At 39.2% G+C, this 12,870-nt stretch overlaps 1 protein-coding gene across 5 annotated transcripts in view; it reads right to left on the bottom strand.

Annotated features, from left to right (window-relative positions):
* The window catches only part of NPY2R (neuropeptide Y receptor Y2), a 96,542-nt gene that overhangs the window by 51,846 nt on the left and 31,826 nt on the right, over positions 1-12,870 (bottom strand). For 2 of the 5 annotated variants that reach the window (XM_073645059.1, XM_073645049.1), the window contains exon 2: positions 2,098-2,235. The exons of 2 other annotated variants lie outside the window; for them this stretch is intronic. The gene's annotated coding sequence lies outside the window, so the exon portion shown is untranslated. Of the gene's footprint in view, positions 1-1,999; positions 2,047-2,097; positions 2,236-12,870 lie in introns of those variants that run through there. One more of the 5 variants, XM_073645068.1, reaches the window with a different exon arrangement.

Consider the following 12,870-nt stretch of genomic DNA (forward strand, 5'->3'; position numbering starts at 1 on the left):
TACCAGAATAGGGATGAGGGGTACCATACATACCAGGATAGGAATGTGGCGTACCATGCATACCAGGATGAGAGATACCATACATACCAGGATAGGAATGAGGGATGGGGTACCACACATACCAGGATTGGGGATGAGGGGTGTTACGCATACCATGATTGGGGGTGAGGGGTGCCATGCATACCAGGATTGGGGGTGAGAGGTGCCATGCATACCAGGATTGGGGGGTGAGGGGTGCCATGCATACCAGGATAGGATGGTGGGGACAAGATGGGGGCAGCACAAATACCAGGAGGGTGGCAGCACATACCAGCATGGGAGACCATATACCAATAAAAATGCTCGCCACCCGGGAATAGAACGGGTTCAATAGCTAGTATAAATATATTGAGAGGTGAAATCCTGCTAACAGATTCTCTTTAAGAAATATAGTAAAGATAAAACTCTTCCAAACTAGTAAGGAATGCTGAAATATGCATAGTATTTGTACATTAGTTTGCTGGTTTTAATAAATCAGGCCCATGAGACCAAAACTATGAGCAACCGTTGAAGTCATTAGTTGTCTTTACATATTGTTATAATTGTCATACATAAATCAGTATTACATGTGAACATGCCATCCCTCCTTTCCCAGCTGCTGTAGCTGCTGTTTCTCTGCCTGAACGCACTCCTTAACCCCTTTCTGACAGCCATTTCTGTTTTTTAATTTTTGCTTTTTTCACTCTCCTTTTCCAAGAGCTATTTATTTTTCTGTCCACATAGATGACTGAGGGCTTGATTTTTGCAGGACGAGTTGTTCTTTTTGAATGACACCATTCATTTTACCACATAGTGTGCTGGTAAAAGAGAAAAATTCCAAGTGTGGTGAAATTGTTAAAAAAAACACAATTCTGACGCTGTTTTTAGAGAATTATTTTTTTATTGAAATTTTATTGTGTCGCCATTTTTCGAGACCCATAATGCTTTTATTTTTCAGTCGATAGAGCTGTGTGAGGGCTTATTTTTTGAGTGTTGAAACAGCATTTTTACCCTTAGGAGATAGGACATCTAAATCGCTTTTTACCACATGTTTTGCGGTATTGTGGTGACCCCCAAAAAATTTTTTTAATTTTTTTTCTGTTTACAGTGTTTACCGAGTTAGTTTTATATCTTGATAGATTTCTTTTTCTGGACACGGCAATAACACATGTATTTTTTTTTAACTGTTCTTGTTATTTTTATAGGGGGGAAAGATATTATTTGAACTTTTTTTTTTACTTTTTACTGTATTTATTAGTCCCCTTAGGGGACTTTAACCTGCGATTGTCTGATCGCTTGTGCTATATAAAGCAATATGACAGTATTGTTGCAAATAGTAAAAATCACAGTCTCCTTTGAAGCTCAGCCACTGAATGGGTTTCAAAGGAGCTCGATTATGGTAGGCACGGAGGTCTTTAGCATACCCCCAGCTGTCATAGCAACCCATGGGGGCCCTGCGATCATGTAACGGGGATTCCAATGGGTGCATAGAATGATCTGCTCCGATGCTGGCATGCTGTTGATTACACTGTCAGGTGCTCCACCCTTGGATTTTATAGGTTGGTCCAGGTCATAACACAAAGCCATTACCTGCCGGGTATGGGGCAAGCTCCCCCCTTGAGCACGCTCCAGATAACCTCTTCTAACTTGTGCAGTTCATGTTAAATATTCAAAATGAAAATTAAAACAGTAAATGCTAGTTAGTAGGTGAGATTGTGAGTGTGGAGGAGGATTATAGTGTAATTTTTTTGCCTTGGTTTGTGTGTGCAACTCATGAGATGGGAGGAATAGAAGCAAGGAATTCAGATTATCAGAGAGCACACAGCACAGTGTTAAGCTCACACCAGAAAGAGCAACCCAGCAAGCAAACAGTTGAACAGAAAAGATCCAAAATCTATAGCTGATAGAGAAGCACTCCCATCAAAAATCTTATCCTCTTAATATATTGCAGTCATCATATTATATGGCACTGTGCACTTACAATTGCTCATTTTGCCCTTTTACCCAGTTAATTCTTCTCTTTTCCATTAGGTCTATGACATCACATGATTAAAAACAGACTAGCTTAATCCTTCTAACCTGTATGTAGAAACAGGAAGTTTCTTTTCCCTGCCCCAGTCATCACTGCAAAAGTCTCTGGCAGGAGGAGGAGCAGAGCAGCTGGGTCCGGAGCTGAAGATAGGGATAATTCATGCAGGAAAAAGAGACTTCCTGCTTCTACATGGATGAGAAAAGAGAATAATTAGCTGGGTAGAAAGGCAAAATGAACAATTGTAAGTACACAGTACTATATAATATGACGATTGCAATATATCAAGAGGATAAAAAGTTTGAATGGAGTGCTTCTTTAAAGACGGGATCGTGATGTTTTGTTTTTAGAATAAAGTTATTTTTGAAAATACTAGTTTACTGATCTAATAAAAAAAATAATTGTCTTTTAAGCCTATTGATTAAAGTTTTGCAAAATTGACAAATATACCGTCTTCTTGTAAGGGTTGCATGGACCAAGGTGTACTGTAGCGACTAAACACCACTGACATGGGTTCATCTAGGTATATGCATTGTTATTTGGTGCTGTTGTTTCCTACTCAGGTGCATACCCTCAGATGTAGTGCATTAGCAAGGAAGGATGCAGTCAATTTTACAAAAATAAAGTGAACTTTACATGTGGAAGTACAAAACTAGTGTTTCACATCTTTTGTTATACAGACATAGACATATCGGTTTCATATGGCAGCACTTCATTTGAGAATAAATTTCAGCAATACAACATAAATATTTTGTATCCTCCATGTCATCCATCTCTCCCTCTCCAACCACAGTCCTCTTCTGTGTGGTACTCGGGCCTTAGCCTGGCAAATTTAGTCTTCTTTCACTAACATTTCCAGGTCTACATGTTGCCTCTTCAACCCCATTTGTCCAGCTGTCCAAGGTCCCCACAAACCCACAGCTCTAACTTCTGGGTTCCAGTACCCACCACAGCTAAGATCTTTTTCTGGCTGGTCCATTTCCTATTCATTTAGTATGCTCTGACCATATTAAGACCCAGGCTGACAGTCATCCAGCTACTATTTCATTCTTGCCATCTCAGAATATCTCTTCCTTTCATACACCCAGTATACAGCTAAACTTTTTGTCTTCCTCTCTGTTCACTGCTGACTAACTCTAACTAGGAAATAAGTTTCTCTTTTCTTCCAAGAACTCCCACTATCTTGGTTTGCCAGCTGTAACTCTTTTCTCCCAGTTGTCTATTTCTCTACAGCACCACATCAGAAGAAATAACATAAACCCCATCTATAAAAATAAAACATCAGAACATATAAACACATTAGTATAGGACATCACATATCACAATCACCATAACTATGTCTTTAGGGTGTATCAGCCATCTTCTTGCTCTATTAAATTCTTATGTGGATGTTTTTGGGGCATCTTAAGGTATCGATGACATTATATGACTACTACCTCTTCAGCAATTTTCATCCATTGTTGGCCATATGTCTGTTTTAATGTTTTAACCATAGTTGTGGCATCCATTTTTCTCAAATAAAAAAAAAAATCAAAAGCTTTTTTCCTGTAGAGTGCATAAACCAGACAGCACTTGAGATGACAAAGGAATGATAACAGAATGTGATCTCTTTTTTGACTGAATGATTCACTTGATAAGGCAGAGCCTAATACAAGGTGATATAACAAGGGAAAGTTAGCTCTGTTACATACTGTAGCAGTATGCAGAGTTTACAATGAACAGAAAATTTTTACTTTTCATGGAGACCAGTGCTGAATGATTACAATAAAAGAAGGTAAGTGTAATATGATATATGTTTGACGTGGTTAACAGGCTTTCAATGTGTGTACTATCTGATTAGAGTAACAGGATCCATTGTGTTCTGCTAAGTGCAAGACCTGATGAGTGGTGTATGACACATTCTCTGGTTAATTGAATCCCTACATCATGTAGTGCCCCATCAGGACCTAGTAGTGCCCCATCAGGACCTTCAACTGTAATTTCATCCAACAATAATCACTTCATGCAAATGGACTAGATAATTTTATGGTTGACTTTTCATGCTATCATAAGGACTAAAAAAAATTGTTATGTGTTTTTTTCACCAAAACTGTGCAAATCTCTATGTGCAGACAGGTGTTTTAGCTCGGTTGTCACAAAAGAAATAACTGGCCTTAAAATCAGATCCCATTATATGTTAAAAAATCATATTTGTTAAGCAATATAAATTATTTTACAAGGATTATCTGACATTAATTAAAAAGGACCTTTCACTCGGTCAGAAGTGTCCATTTTTGCTCTATTTATATTGCTGTTGCTCATCTGAGTATTCTGTTATATCTTTGTTTAAATCTGACTTACGATTCACTTTTGACCTGGTGATAAGTCCTCTTTAAAGGAGCATTCTTATACTATACTGAAAGATGCTAGTCTTACCTCCCGGATTAAGGGGATACTGTCAGCACAAAATGACTGCTCAAATCAAGCACTGACACTCAGCGCAACCTTGGCCAAACAGTTTGGTGCATCTTTACACTTACCTGTTTTCCAACTACGTCTGCCATTCTCTGACTTCTCTGACTTCTGTAAAGCAAGAGCTGTCAGTCATAAAAAAGAAGGGCAGAAATTGATGCAAACAAGTAGGTGGGAAAGTACACTGAACTCTTTTGCCAAGCCAAAAGTTGACAGAGCATTTTGTGATTATAGACTACATTTAAATGCAGAATGGGTGTCCTCTGAATTCTTTTCTTGCTTGATGCCACTGACATTGTGAATAGAGTGGCATGTACTGCTTTCCCCATTTGCTTCTATAGGCTTTCCAAAGTGTCTTCAGAGCTCTCATAAAAGTGAATGGAGAAAGCAGCATATTTGTGACTCTGTCTCTATTTGCAGAGGCTGTGCTAAGCAGCCGCTTTCGAAGGACCACTGTACTGGAGACTGGTGCAGGTGTCAGAGGTGAGACCATCATCTGTCTAACATTTTTGAAATTTAGTATAGAAATGCTATAAATGTCTATGATGAGAAAAGCCATTTAAGCCTTTGTTTACACTGCTGGCAAAGATTCCCATTTGGAAGTTGGAAGTCTTGGGGACAATCCTTTCTGATGTTCTTGGTAAAACTGTGATGCATGAAAAATGACAGACGCAACCGAAAGAACCCGACGGACTCTTTGTAAGTCAATACTGTCAAATAGGAATCATGGTTACCCACCATACAATAGATGCAGCAATGATTTGTAGTTTCCCTTATAAATGTGAACATAGTAAAAAGGTGCATATAGCATAATTTTATAGAGGATTTTTTGAAGACAAACATGTTTCCATTGATTATGCGGAGTTATTAATACATAATGCAATACAGATGGCTCATGTATGCCAACTACTCCTGGATCACCCATACGCAATAAACATCTGGGCAGTCCACACTTTACCCAGCACTACAAAACGTCAACGTAGTGTAGAATCTAACACAAGATTGTGGGTGTTGGAAGCTGATTGTCGAATACATCCAGAGAAGGATAAACATGGTTTATTACGATATTTACCTTCTCAATCTCTGTATACACAGCACTGAACCAAGGCATGTGTATATAGATTAGGAAGCAGTAAGCATTGACAGTACTTCCACCTTTACACTATGTGCACAATTAGTATTTCGACCATATCATCATTTTAGGTATAGTTTTCGACTCCAAGCTGTATAAATGTGAATGCTTATTGGATGAAGCAGATCAGGTGATGTGTATTTGTGTAATGAGGGAGAGGGAGGCCCAAGGATATCAACACCCTTTATCAAAGTGTGCAGGATTATTAGATTGTTTTCCTCTAAAAGGCCCAAAAAGAGATTTAACTGACTGAAAAGTCAAAAATTGTTACAAGTCTTTTAGAGGGATGCAGAACGCTTGAAATTATTAAGATATTGGAGCGTGATCACAGAACCATAAAAAGATTTGTTGCAAATATTCATTCGGATCTCAAAAAATGGGTTGTCACAAAAAAACAGGTTGTTGAAAAAGGCACAAATTAACTTCCTAAGATATGAGAAGAACCAAACGTGAAGCGACCATGAACAACAGTGCTGTCATATTCCAAAACTGCAACCTCCATGGAGTGCACAGAAGTACAAGGTGTTCAGTACTCAGAGACATGGCCAAGGTGAGGGAGGCTGAAACTCAACTATCACTGAACACATAAGTTGAAACATCAAGACCGATCCAAGAAATATGTGAAGACAGATTTTTCAAAGATTTTATGGACTGATGAGATATGAGTGACTCTTGATGAACCAAATGGATGGGCCCGTGGCTGGATCAGTAATGGACACAGACTTCCCACTAGTTTTTAGGTTGAAAATGGAAGCAAAATCAACTCCCAAAACCTACTGCCAGTTTTTAGAAGATACTTTCTTCACGCAAGTACAGGAAAAGTCTGCATCTTTCAATAAAACCATGATTTACATACATGACAATGCTCTATTGCATGCATCAAAGTCTTCCACTGCTTGGCTAGCCAGTAAGGGCTTTAAAAATAAAAGAATAATGGCATGGTCCCTTCCTCTCCTGACTGAAACCCTAGTGAGAACTTGTGGGCCATTCTTAAAAAGGGGAGATTTACAGCAAAGGGAAACAGTACACCTCTCTAAACAGTGTCTGGGAGGCTGAGGTTGGTGCTTCCCAAAAAGTTGATCTTCAACAGATCAAGAAACTGCCAGATTCCATGGCTGGAAGGCCTATAACTGTCATTGAAAAGAAGGGCGGCTAGATTGGTCAGTGATATATTTTTTTAAATGTTTTTAATTTAGCTGTATAATAATCGTGTACATATTAAGTATCTGCTGCATACATTTCTGTATAAAAAATGTATCTTTTAGCAGGAATAACTTTCATAAAATAACATGCATTGTTGTCTTGTTTTTTTCCATTCATTAGAATGGGTGAAAAACAGTGCAAAAATGATGAAAGAATTGACATGCTACAGATGTGAAACTGCTTCAAACCTGCAAGGAAAAAATAAGTAACATGTGAATGAGATTTCAGAAATCTCAGGCACTTTGCTGGGACAGTAAAATGCTGCATTTTTGTGTGGAGAAAAAAAAGGGAAATACGTTGCAAACACGTAGTGTGTGAACATACCCTAATAGATGACCAATAATTCTGCACACAGATATTATCTTTAGAAAGGCAAAACCTCACTTTTACTTTCTTAACTATTCAGGTTTCAGGTTTATGAACCTTTTGGATTGACCGACAGCAATGTAGTTGTTGAATAAAAAAATTATATCAAAAATACAAATTGCCAAATAATCATGCACACAGTTTAGACCCAGTGATCGCTGTGTGTATGAAGGGATCAGGAGCTTCTATGTGAATTTTCTCTGCAACTGGGGCTATTAAACCAGCCCCAGTTAGAGGGTAAATCATCAATAAAAAATAAAAAAAATAAACTATATGGAAAAACACATAAATAAAAAAAATAAAATAGAAAAAAGCCTAAACACATAAAGAGACACTATCAGTCTAAATTGTTGTTTCTGGACCTGCTCCCTTTGAAAAAAATATGATAAATATATAAAATTATTTTCTACAAAAAGGGAAACATAATCACGTAATTTCTACATTTCTTTTCATTTTCCCCAAAATCATCAAAAAAATAAAGGAATATAAAAATGACATAAAAATAAAGGCTCATTTAACATGAAGAAAAAGGGGCAAAAATTATTTGAATGTCCAAATGAAAAAATTTTTTTTAGAGCTATTAAAACCACATGTACAAGAAAACCCAAAAATCGACATTGTTAGGAATGGGGGGAAAGGCCCAGTCATGAACTGGTTAATGAAGTCTGTGGGGAAGATGTGATGCAAGATCACAGTCTCATATTCTTTACTGAGGTGTCTTGTCTTTAATGACCTTTTAAAAGAATCTTGTACATACTGTATTATTTCCACTCCATGGGAGTTTGTCTAATAAGGTTTCTTCTCTTATATAATGCCATTTGTATTATCGTCATCATTTGCAACAGTAGTATTTCCAATTACTGAAAAATTTGTTGGCTTTTTATGGCAGTTATTTCCGTTCTAAAGACCTAGAGACTGTGTATTAAAAAGACACAAGTGACATCTGCAGAATTGCATGTCTTTAACAGATAATCACCATTTTAATGAAACACGAACACTGTCACATCATAATTAACTTTAATAAAAGATATATTTACTACAAAGGTTAAGAGTATTTTAATGGGCTCATTTATAATAACATATAAATGTGGCATTGTAGTTTCCAATACAGATTATCCATTATTTACATAATTCTTGTAACATTTCCATAATAACCTCTACAATCATTCATTTTAAACTGCATTTCGAAGGCCAAATATGTTATAAAACCTTTTGGATTTACAAATCCTATTCCATCTTAATTTATTCAGAATATATAATTTTGTACAAGATTTTTCATATCAATCATACAAGGGGATCTTCAGAGTTACAGCAGTTATACACAATTTCTCAGAATAAAGAATAGCAGAGTAGAGAAAAGATGGATAGTCTAGTAAAAATCAAACTTGACAGGGTCGTTGTGTACTTATTAGGTAATATAAGTTTTTCCCATCTACAGATAACTACTGTACATCCATCTACTGTCCAACAGTTATCGTTCTAGGTGCTGATTACGCTTGGTTGTTTGGCAATAGGACACAACTTCTTCCCATCTTCAGTGGCTAATTGAGGTCATAGTGACTTATAGACAATGTTGACTGGCTTTTACTGTTTCTGTTACTGTATTGTCTCCAGTCCTGACCCATACATGTTCTTCTTCCTAAGCTACGCTCCTGTGCTGTCTTTTGGTTTTTTTGACTACAGAGCAGATTATATTGAGAGGAATCTGGGCTACTGCCCGAGGCCGAGGCTCTGGGAAGGCCCATAGCCATAGTACCCTCACTATAATATTTGTTGTGCCTCTATTCATGGTGTACATCACCATAAAGGGAGCATTCTTGTAGCTTTGGCAATAGAGAAGCCATTCTTGGCTTCTCTATGATTCAGCCATTGAAACGTACACAGTGAGCAGAGGCTGTAAGCATGCCTTGGCAAATTGACTGACAGCTGTCTCTGCAGTGTATCAGTTCAGAGAAAGCTGTCAGTAAATTTGTCAGGGTGTGCTTACAGCCACTGCTCTATGTACTGACACTGCGCCAGAACGCATCTATGACTGAAAAGCCGGAGGCTGCAGGGAGGAATAAAGTTAATTTCCTCTCAGTAGCTACACTTTCAGTGTGGCAGCCAGGCAGCTTTAGAACGCTATTTACCTGCGGATTAACCCTGTATCTGCAAGTTAGTAGCATTTGGGGACATGACAGGTTCCCTTTAAGAATGCTTGTTCACAATTATATTTCGCTGCAAATGCAGTTTGCAGAGTAATAGGAGTAATACTCCTATTTGTAAAAGAAACTCCCTTAGGCCGGTTTCACACATCCGGATATTTCCGGTACTGGAAAAAACAGTACCGGAGATACTGGTGGGTCTCAATAAATTAAAATATCATCAAAAAGTTAATTTATTTCAGTTCTTCAATACAAAAAGTGAAAGTCATATTATAAGGAGTCATTATAAACAGAGTAACCTATTTCAAGTGTTTATTTCTGTTAATGTTGATGATTATGGCTTACAGTCAATGAAAACACAAAAGTCATTATCTCAGTAAATTAGAATACTTTATAACAACAGCTTGAAAAATGATTTTAAAATCTGAAATGTTGGCCTACTGAAATGTATGTGCAGTAAATGCACTCAATACTTGGTCGGGGCTCCTTTTGCATCAATTACTGCATCATTGTGGCGTGGCATGGAGACGATCAGCCTGTGGCACTGCTGAGGTGTTATGGAAGCCCAGATTGCTTTGATAGCAGCCTTCAGGTTGTCTGCATTGTTGGGTCTGGTGTCACTCATCTTCCGCTTGACAATACCCCATAGATTCTCTATGGGGTTGAGGTCAGGCAAATTTGCTGGCCAATCAAGCACAGTGATACTGTTGTTTTAAAACCAGGTATTGGTACTTTTGGCAGTGTGGACAGGTGCCAAGTCCTGCTGGAGAATGAAATTTCCACCTCCAAAAAGCTTGTCGGCAGAGGGAAGCATGAAATGCTCTAAAATTTCCTGGTAGACGGCTGTGCTGACTTTGGTCTTGATAAAACACAGTGGACCTACACCAGCAGATGACATGGCTCCCCAAACCATCACTGATTGTGGAAACTTCACACTAGACCTCAAGCAGCTTGGATTGTGTGCCTCTCCATTCTTCCTCCAGACTTTGGGACCTTGATTTCCAAATGAAAATTGGAACTCTGGGATCTTGTGGAGTGTGTCAATGACTGCCTTCTGGACATCTGTCAAGTCAGCAGTCTTCCCCATGATAGTGGAGACTACTGAAACAGACTAAGGTACCTTTTTAAACACTTAGGAAGCCTTTGCAGGTGTTTTTTAGTTAATTAGTGTAATTTTTTGAGATAATGACTTCTGTGTTTTCATTGGCTGGCCTGTAAGCCATAATCATCAACATTAACAGAAATAAACACTTGAAATAGATCACTCTGTTTGTAATGACTCTATATAACATATGAGTGTCCCTTTTTCTGTAGTGAAAAACTGAAATAAATTAACTTTTTGATAATATTCTAATTTAGTGAGATGCACCTCTATATTCGTGTCTGTGTATTCATGTGCACCTGTGAGGCACACGTGTGGCAACCGTGTGCCGCATAAGGATCGCACGTACCAGCGCTTGGGAATCAGCTGTACAGTTAGCACTGTTCCCAAGCGTCGGGTGCTGAACACTGCCCTCATCATTGTCCCCTGCTGGCACTGCAATCAGCGCTAGCAAGGGACAATATTGAGAGTAGTATTCTGCTCCCGCTGCCACCAAATGTAAAAATAAGAATAAAATAGAAAAATCCTTGTACTCACCTTTCCTAAGTGTCCCCCACTGTAACCCATCTGACCGCTCATGCCAGGGAGTTGGGGAGAATGACTCGCTGCAACGAGCAGGCCCCAGAGCTGCGATCAGCGAGCGGTGTCCTGACACTCACTGAGCTCAGTGCAGCTCTGAGGCTCGCTCATTGGAGTCATTCTCGCCGGCTCCTCAGCATGAGCTGTCAGGTGGATTACAGCGGGGGACATCTTCGTACAGGTGAGTATAAGGATTTTTTTTATTTTATTCTTATTTTTACACCAGGACACAGTGGGAGCAAACTACTACTCTCAACATTGTCCCTTGCTCGCGCTGATCACAGTGCCAGCAGGGGACAATGATGAGGGCAGCGCCCAGCACCCGATGCTTGGGAACAAGGCTAACTGTACCGCAGACACCGGTACGTGTCACAATGATGACACACGGATGTCATCCATGTGTCATCAGTGTGGGAAGTTTTATGGCTCGTGCAGACATGTTAGGTTTGTGGAAACATGCTGACATGTGCACAGACCCATTCATTTGAATGGGTCTACGTGTGTCAGTGTCTCCAGTACGTGTGGAAACTGTCACACATGTACTGGAGGCAAGGACGTATGAAAGAGGCCTTATGTAAAGTGCCATCTCTTAGTATAAAGGGTCTTCTTTTATTATGTATAGCACCATCCCTTAATATATAACAGTCTCTCTTTTTTTGTATAGTGATTTATAGAACTGTCCATTATTACATAGCATTCCCTCCTGATGTATAGAGCTGTCCTTTATTACATAACATTCCCACCTGTTCTATATAGTGCTGTCCCTTATAACATTCTCTCGTTATGTATAGCACCATCTCTTATTATATAGCGTCCTTTCTTGTTAAGTACAATGCTGTCTCTTACTATACAGCATCCTCTATTATTATGTGTAGCGCTGTACATAAAGGCAAAAATTGACATGCTATGCGTACCACTTTGTCTCCATGCTTCTGCAGATGTGCACCTGGTGGCCTCTGGCTGCCTACTCCTAGAAGTAAATCCTTGCCTGGCTTCTGACTATGGTTCTGTCTCATACTCCAACGTACAGTACAGACCAAAAGTTTGGACACACCTTCTCATTTAAAGATTTTTCTGTATTTTCTTAACTATGGAAATTGTACATTCACACTGAAGGCATCAAAACTATGAATTAACACATGTGGAATTATATACTTAACAAAAAAGTGTGAAACAACTGAAAATATGTCTTATATTCTAGGTTCTTCAAAGTAGCCACCTTTTGCTTTGATGACTGCTTTGCACACTCTTGGCATTCTCTTGATGAGCTTCAAGAGGTAGTCACCGGAAATGGTCTTCCAACAATCTTGAAGGAGTTCCCAGAGATGCTTAGCACTTGTTGGCCCTTTTGCCTTCACTCTGCGGTCCAGCTCACCCCAAACCATCTCGATTCGGTTCAGGTCTGGTGACTGTGGAGGCCAGGTCATCTGGCGTAGCACCCCATCACTCTCCTTTTTGGTCAAATAGCCCTTACACAGCCTGGAGGTGTGTTTGGGGTCATTGTCCTGTTGAAAAATAAATGATGGTCCAACTAAACGCAAACCGGATTGAATAGCATGCCGCTGCAAGATGCTGTGGTAGCCATGCTGGTTCAGTATGCCTTCAATTTTGAATAAATCCCCAACAGTGTCAGCAGCAAAGCACCCCCACACCATCACACCTCCTCCTCCATGCTTCATGGTGGGAACCAGGCATGTAGAGTCCATCCATTCACCTTTTCTGCGTCGCACAAAGACACGGTGGTTGGAACCAAAGATCTCAAATTTGGACTCATCAGACCAAAGCACAGATTTCCACTGGTCTAATGTCCATTTCTTGTGTTCTTTAGCCCAAACAAGTCTCTTCT

The sequence above is a fragment of the Phyllobates terribilis genome, unplaced genomic scaffold, assembly GCF_046119375.1.
Source record: "Phyllobates terribilis strain yellow unplaced genomic scaffold, ASM4611937v1 Scaffold_1__5_contigs__length_1240528914, whole genome shotgun sequence".
In the NCBI taxonomy this organism is placed as follows: Eukaryota; Metazoa; Chordata; class Amphibia; order Anura; family Dendrobatidae; genus Phyllobates; species Phyllobates terribilis.